Source organism: Etheostoma cragini, chromosome 17, assembly GCF_013103735.1.
Source record: "Etheostoma cragini isolate CJK2018 chromosome 17, CSU_Ecrag_1.0, whole genome shotgun sequence".
NCBI lineage: Eukaryota > Metazoa > Chordata > Actinopteri > Perciformes > Percidae > Etheostoma > Etheostoma cragini.
The window spans coordinates 22,802,252-22,810,367 of record NC_048423.1 but is presented as its reverse complement, the minus strand read 5'-3'; positions in this window follow the sequence as shown (position 1 = coordinate 22,810,367).

Here is an 8,116-nt window from a genome sequence, read left to right as displayed (position 1 = left end):
TTGACTGGCATGATGCATGGTCTAACATTCTAAACGTATCACGCAATCCAGACCATCAGCTGAGTTTACAGGACATATCTCTCCCCTGTGAAAATAGACCACGTGCAAATAAGTATCAGCCCTTTGTGCATTTTCTGCCTGTTGGTCGGTTCTGGTACATTATTGCATCCAGAGCCATCTAAAGCTCAAATCGTGCTGTGTTTGGTGGACTTAGAGCTGCTAAGAGGATGATTGCAACCCGTTGGAAGCCACATCATGACTTATCTGTTTGTTCATGGAGCCATTCTTTTTTGGATGTCACGTACGTGGAACTCTCTGTGGCTCGTGTGGGTGGAGCCCGGGGGAAGACTTTGGAGACTTGGCACAACATTGCTGAGTCCTTGAAGTCAATGCTGTGGCCTTTTCTGTTGTTTGTGTGTGTGATTGGTCCTTGTGTCTGTCTGTGTGCGTGTGTGTGTGTCTGTTTTTTGCACGTGTTGTTTTGTCTCCCTCCCGACCGTTTTTTCTGATTTTGTGGTCCTGGGATGCGTTCCTATATCCCAGCGTGTTGTTTGTAACAAAAAAAATCTAACTCAATGTTCTATTTTTAACAACTATGTGCCAAAGAAGCATGTTAATGCAAAGTCAGATCAAGTGTCATTCCATAAAAAAAAAAGGTATTTTCAGAAATCCTTCAAAGTGACCATGGGCAGACACCATCGAACATGTAGCGATCAGCTTGTCGGGAGCATCCATTGGTAATGTGGAGCCCATGCCTGTGAATAGCCCACGGAACCTCAAACAGGTCCAAAACCCTGTGTATGCTAGCAGAAGTAAAGACAGAATCTCACATGTTGAAATCTTTAGTCTCCATGAGCTTAATTACCAGCTTCCAGGTTTTGTCTGGCTCATTTCGAGCTTTCCTGACCTTCTGGTTTTTGCAGGGATTCCGGAAATGATCGATTTAGCACGCACCAATTTGGACAAAGCAATCAAATTCAGCTGCCCTGGGTTATGACACCATATTTCAGATGGGTGACTTCTATTTTTTTGTGCTTGCAATGAGGAACACATCGCTTGTTAATGACCCTGTGTTCCCTTTTGGGTTCATGCTGCATGAACCTAAGTTCTTACAGAACATTCTTGGCAAACTTGGGATGGGAGTGAAAAAATTCAAACGAGTGCCCATTACTGTCGACAGTGAGAAGGGAATTTTTGGGGCCTTGAAGAGCAGGTTTCCTAACATTAGCCTTGTGTTTTGGAATCATGTGTGGCATGAGATTCAGAACTGGGTAAAAAGCATGGGGGAGGAAGATATGATGTAAAAGTACTAAAAGAGAAATTTGAAGCACAATGCTGCAAATTGGCGAAGGGGTGGTTGGAGGAATTTGCCAAATACTTAAACCAGCATTTGAAGGCAACATGGCTTCCTTCTATATGAAACAATTTGAAGCATTCAATTCCAAAATCCCAACAAACAACATACTTGTCTGCTGTTTGACAAACTTCACATTCAAAACCATTGACATCCCATCAGCCTCGGCTGCACTTTGTATTTAGTTCAAATGAGCAAATTTTAGCATGCTAACATGATTAGCCTAAGCCTGTTTAGCAGGTTAGTTTTATCTGCTTAACATCAGCGTGTTAGCATTGTCATTGAAAACATGCAATTTTCTCCAAATTGCAATATGGACTAGTGCAATATCCACATTGCAGGGGGGGGGGGGCAATATCTGTTAAAGCAAAATATCTGCCAAACCATTCTGAATGAAGAATTTTGGTGCTGCAGACACTTCCAAGCCTACAAATCATATCCTAAGGACTGAAAAAAAATATTTGTTTGGTTCAGATTCTGGCAAAAATCACAATATTTTTCGGTAAAAGTAAGAATAATACAAAAATGATCATTCTTTACAATATTGTGAATCATATCACAATATCTCATATCATGGAGCCCTAATGCTAATGTTTGGCTCAAAGTGTCCAATTAACTGATTTATTTAAACCATCAGGGAAAAGCAAAAAATGTATTTAAATTATATATATATATATATATATATATATATATATATATATATATATACACACACACAAACTGTATACATGTTATAAATGCATCCTTCTTTAAAGGAATTACAGTCCACTTCTGCCAACCTTTGCTTAATAGATACAATAATTTGAATGCAATAAAAATACAACAGTAATAGACCCGATACCAGATAAGCGGACAAAGATGGATGGATTAAAATATACAATGATCCTGTAGTGAGTATCATTTGGCTTTAAGTGATCTCTCCCTCACTGCAACTCACACAACACTAAGCTTTATGCAAATTACATCGCTAATGTGAAGATGAGCGTATGACTTATATGCATGTGTTGGCTACTTTCTTTGGAAAAGAGTTGGAAACACTGAAAGCAAGGGCATTATTTCAGCAACAACTTTATAAACTCAGAGGGGAATGGGTCCTTGAAACATACCCAGACCTGCAAAACCCAGCACTGCACCAATACCTGCAGCAGAGCAGAGCCTTCACAGAAAATTGAGTGTGATAGGTTGTTATGGGGAATGTAAATTAGAGGCAAAATGGAGAGTGGCAATATCAGATCCTGCTGAATACCACATTGTGGTTAATGACAGCAAAAAGAGGAAAAAGGAAGAAAAAAATAAGAAGAGCAGAGATGATAAAACAACATATACATTTCCAATCAAACAGTGAAACAAGAAAAAAGAACCCATAAGAGACAAAGAAATGGTGTTGAAAGATACATAGAAGTGGAGAAGGGGGGAGGGGGATAAAGTTATAAAATATAAACCCATGTGAGTTGCGCAGTAGCATCTGCATTTTTCTGCTCTCGCTCTTGACATGTTCTGCTTCTTGGCAATTCTCACTGACATATCTCAGAGCTGCAGCCAAACAGAAAAAGTCAAAGAGTCAGTTGTTGTGTGGCATAACAGTACCAGTTTACCAGCTCACATTTACTTATGTTTCATTGCGTTGTGTTTTCTAAATGAGTTTTCTGTCAATATTCTGTTTGTGTTTTATCTGTTGAAGTGTATAGCGCAGCAATGCCTTTCTTAACATTCATAGTTACACAGAAATTATAGCTATAAGGGTTTAAGTGCCTAGCTAAAGGGCACATAGGAAGTGTCACACACCCATTTTGTTTGTTAAATCACACTTTTGGTTTGCAGTTCAGGTATGCACTAGTATTTCAAATGGTATATAGTTTACTCAGACAGCCCTAAACACAAAGGTTATCTCATTTTGTCTCAGGTTTGTAATTTTGTGCTTTTAGTCTTTTACCTGCGTTGGTATTGCATTTGATTTTTCTTGTTTATTTTCTTTTTTTTGCAAAAGGCAGATTATGATCATGTATCTGAACAATGTTCATCCTATATGTTGGATGTTTCTGAGTATTTTTACAACACGCCGTTTTATTATCTTGCTTCTTTAATGTACTTGCAAAATTTAAAGAATTATTATAATTTGTATAATTCCCCGGATAATAGGTTGCACTACATTGCATGCATATTGCAAATCTTATTGTTGGGGTGTACTTCACTAATGTGAAAATATATAATGTTGTGGCAAGTGGTACATTTCTCTGCTTATCTATTTGGAATTCCACCTCAGCAATTCCACTGATTCATGTCTTATGTGAATTTACAGCGCTGTCAGTGGGCCTTTTCCATCTGCAAAAGTCAATGTTATTGTGCTGCAGATGTTTCATCATAGCTGATATTACTGCAGTTTACTGGCTATAAATGTGTGTGTGTGTGTGTGTGTGAGAACCTGAAGAAAAAACTGACATGTATGACTGAAAAAACAAGCACATTTATATTTGCAGACAATGCAAATAATCTACAGAAACATTGCATCCTTGTGCACGGTCTGCAAGTAATTAAATTATATTTGCCTTGGTTTCTGAAATGTGAAATAATGAGACTTTCCTCTCTACTGCCCTCCATCTCTCATGTGAGAGATATATATTCCTGTACTGATCGACATGAAGTCATCTCACAACACATTCAATCCAAAAATGTGCTCAGGTGGAAGGTTGCTATCCTTGTTCCCTCTAATTGGTAATTTAGCATGGATAATATGATTATGAATATTGACATCAAATTGAATGAAAAACCCAAATCTTACTAAACTTTAAAACTAGGGGTAATTGTTGGTAATAAAATGACTACTGGCTGTTTTCCTCTTCCAGTCTGTCTGAAGTGAAGATGCAAACAAATTAAACAATATCAAAAGGAATAAATCCAATGATTTTTGATTCAGTGCTCTTTTACTTTTGGGTGGTCGCAGCTGTATTTTATAGCTTTGTCAAAGGACTGAAGTAGAGGCTGCTGATGTTTTTTTTTCTTATTACTTTTCAAAGTCTTCACTCGTGCTTTAGAAGTATTGCAAATAGCAAGTATGTTATCGGTTTTACAGATTAGAAAATACCTCCACACAGCCGACATGTTGGTAGTTTAAGTTGCTCACGCTCATGCTACGTTCACGGTCTTCACGTGCGTATAGTAAACACGCCACCCTATCAACAAGGCTCATCGGCAGAACTATTCATATCTGCTGATGCAAATGATAATTTTAAGCTTTTATCAGCCAACACCAATGTTGTGCCGATATCAACGTGCATCCCTACAAATAATAACCTGGACCAATAAATACGGTTTTGTTCTAAATATTAGTGCATTGTTTGATTTTTTAAATGTGTATGGATCCTAGTTTTTTTATTGCAAAGCATCTGAAACCAAGGTCCCTGAATATTATCACATCACTGGAACAGCAGGTCCAGTCCAACATGCAGCACCATATGGAGAGGGAAGTGATCTCAGAAGCCATTTAGACCAGATTACATTCATGAACTTTGAGTGAATTCAAGATTTTTAATGAGTTAAAATTCACTTTCAACAGGTGCTTTCCATCCAAAAAAAACAAAAACAGAAAAATCATAATTATTATTAACTGGTATCAGAAATAAATGTTGTTTAATTTAAATAAAAAAAACTCTTCCAATGCCCATCTATATTTCTTATCAGAGCACTCACATAACGCACCTAAATATATTTTTGATATTTAACAGGAAAAATAGTTGTTGGCAACTTGCAGCTGGTTAAGATGTATTGTGAACTCACTAAGAAAATAATAATAGCGTCTGTCTAAAAAAACCAAACAACATTAAGGATGTTTACAATAACAAACCCCTAAACTTTGCGAAGGAAAGGTGGCTGTCAAATGAAGCATTGCCATAAATCAGAGCTTTGTCTGGGCATCCATAATTACCAAGTAGACCGCCCTGGCCTTGAATAAAGAAGCAGACGTTTCATGGACTTCACAGGGCTACATCAATAAACCTTGCTTGTCCAAATGGCTGTGTGTCACAGTAATGTAGCCTGTACACTCCTTGCCGCAGTTAGCCGCAAATGCAGCTGTCCACTGCCCACATACAGTGGCTTGAATAAGTTTACACACCTATGCTAAAAGATTAAAAAGAGGAATGAAAAAACTTCTTTTGAAAATGCCTTAATTCAAAAAAATTTGCAAAATCCAACCTTTTAAGGGCACCAATTTCCTTTGTGAATGAATAATGTATTGTAATAATTTAAATAAATTGTCTTCCTTAAAATACAGGGGGCATAAGAATACACACCCTATGTTAAATTCCCATAGAGGCAGGCGCATTTTTATTTTTAAAGGCAAGGGATTTTATGTGCATCCTGATAAAAAGTTCCCTTAGCCTTTGGAATTAAAATCCCCCCCCCCCCCCCTATCATCAGATAACCTTCACCATACAAAGAAACTGGCATGGTGTTATTTCAGTTAGCTTAATAACTGGTTTGATTTGAGAGATGATCTTATTGAAAGAAGTCTTATGGAAAGTTCCCCATGCCCACAGCATGGGTGTGTTAACTTATTCAAGCCAGTGTACCTTACATGGTTGAAAAAGTAGATGATGGTGGGTTCAAGTGTACCTATGGAAAGAAAACACATCTAATGAAGGAACTATCGCTTTAGAATTAACTGTGCAAAACTTACTTATACAATCATAGCAAGAAACAAAGAAATAGAGTTGTTTTTTGTCTGCAAGCATCTGCTATTAGAGGTAGTAAGAGGATAGCCTGGTCCTACCAGACTCTGGTACATTTCATTAGTCCAGAGAGTCTGGCCTCTCTCCATTGACAATTGTTAACTTCCTTGAAGGCAAGTGCTCTGTTGAAATTTGAAACTATTGGATCTGCCATAACAAATCGACAAAACATTTGGTTGTGACGTATGTCATGCGCATGTGCAACGAGAGGGGAGACCAACCAGGCTTAGATTTACCATTAGCATCGCTAGCGTTAGTTTCATAGCGTTAGCCTTAGCCAACTCCTTCACCACTAATGGAGCAAGCTGGAAAATCTAACTTTTTCCTGAATCCTGTGGGGAGAAGAGCCACAACAGTAGGGCCACCAACAAAACTTTTTGGTTCTTGCTTGGGCTTTAACTTCAGGATATTCAGCAGCGTTGCCACAACGGACCAAATGGCTTCGCTCGCATCTTTCTCCACCGCCATTATGGAACTACAACTCTAGCGCACGGCTTCAATGTCATCTTTTTCAGCCACTCCCTCCGTTTGCTGATTGGACAGGTTAAAATTTGGCCGTAGAATACCCGAGAATATACTGCAAACCCAGATGGAGTACTGAAGGAAAATGACTAATAAGCTGAAGTATGTAGGAGGGCGGAGCCAGGCTAGCAAGAGGAGTTACGAGCATGAGTATTCCAATAGGGGTGCAGAGTAGAAACCGTTTAGAAAGTACACTGGTATGAATTGGCCTTACTACTGTATTATTTTGCCTGTACTGTGCTGAAGAGACCTCATTTTGCTTGACCCAAAACAAAAAAGTGCAGCAAAACTAAAGAAAAAGTACATCCTTTGCAGCGGCCTTCGTTTCCAACCCCTTTGCTGTGTGTCACCCCCATCTCTCCCCCACCTTTCCTGTCTATCCCTGTCACTATCAAATAAAGGGAAAAGCCCCAAAAAATAATCTTTAAAAAAAAAAAAAAAAAATTATATAATTATCACATTACATAACATTTCGCTTAGCTGATGCTTTTATCCAAAGCGACTTCCCTGATTATACAATAAGTGACCTAGGCCTCTGCTGTAAGTGACCATGGGTGTCTTCCTATAAGATACTAAAAGGAACCAGAATGAACATTGGCATATAATGAACACATTCCTCTTTTTGCAATTAACATCATACATCAGACTTTCTTTTGGAGTTGGGATAATAAGGCCAATTCAACTAATTGGTCAACCAATGGATACTTATTTTTAAGTTTATATTTAATAACAGATTCATCACTTGTGTGTTGTGCCACACATTTTCGGTTTCCGCTTTTTAGATGAGGTGGTTTACTTACTCTATTGAGATTTATGTTAATGTGAATTAAGCTTGCTATTCCAGGAGGAGGCCATCCTATTGTTAGCAAAAAAAACAAAATGCTCCTATCATTACAACCGTTTGGTGTGAGGTGGGTCATAAAACTCAGTCAGTCAGTTTTTTCTTCCGTTTTGACGTTCCAACAAAATCAAACGTGCTACCTTTTCCATCAAGTTACCAGAAATCGCTAGATCTCCAGTCTTTACATCCTTTGACAGTCTTAAACGTTAGATGTGAGATGATTGTGTTTAGATGTGAGATGATGGTAGACTTTAGTCTTTTCAGAGTCTTCTGGCGTATGGTAGAGAGATTAGTTGAAGTCAGTCTAGTCTGCTTATCCCATTGACTCTTTGTCTGTAAATGAAGGTTTGTTAAAGTTTAGTGCTGGGATAAAGCCTGACATCAGACACGTGATGTTTCTCTCCCTTCTGCTATCTATTTCGTAAGGGCGCTGCATCTGAGCCGCCGCCGAGGACAATTGTGATTGGTTAAAAGTACTACAAGACAGTGCATTTCTTTTTCTGTATAGATAAGGGGTGTAGCCAGAGAATATCATTGGCCTAACTTTACTGTTTATTGATAAATCCATGCTGCTGAATAGCAGACGGCGGTTGGTAAAAAGTGCAGAACCCCGACAGTGTAGAGGGCGCGTGGATGGACGGACACACACACACACACACACACACACACACA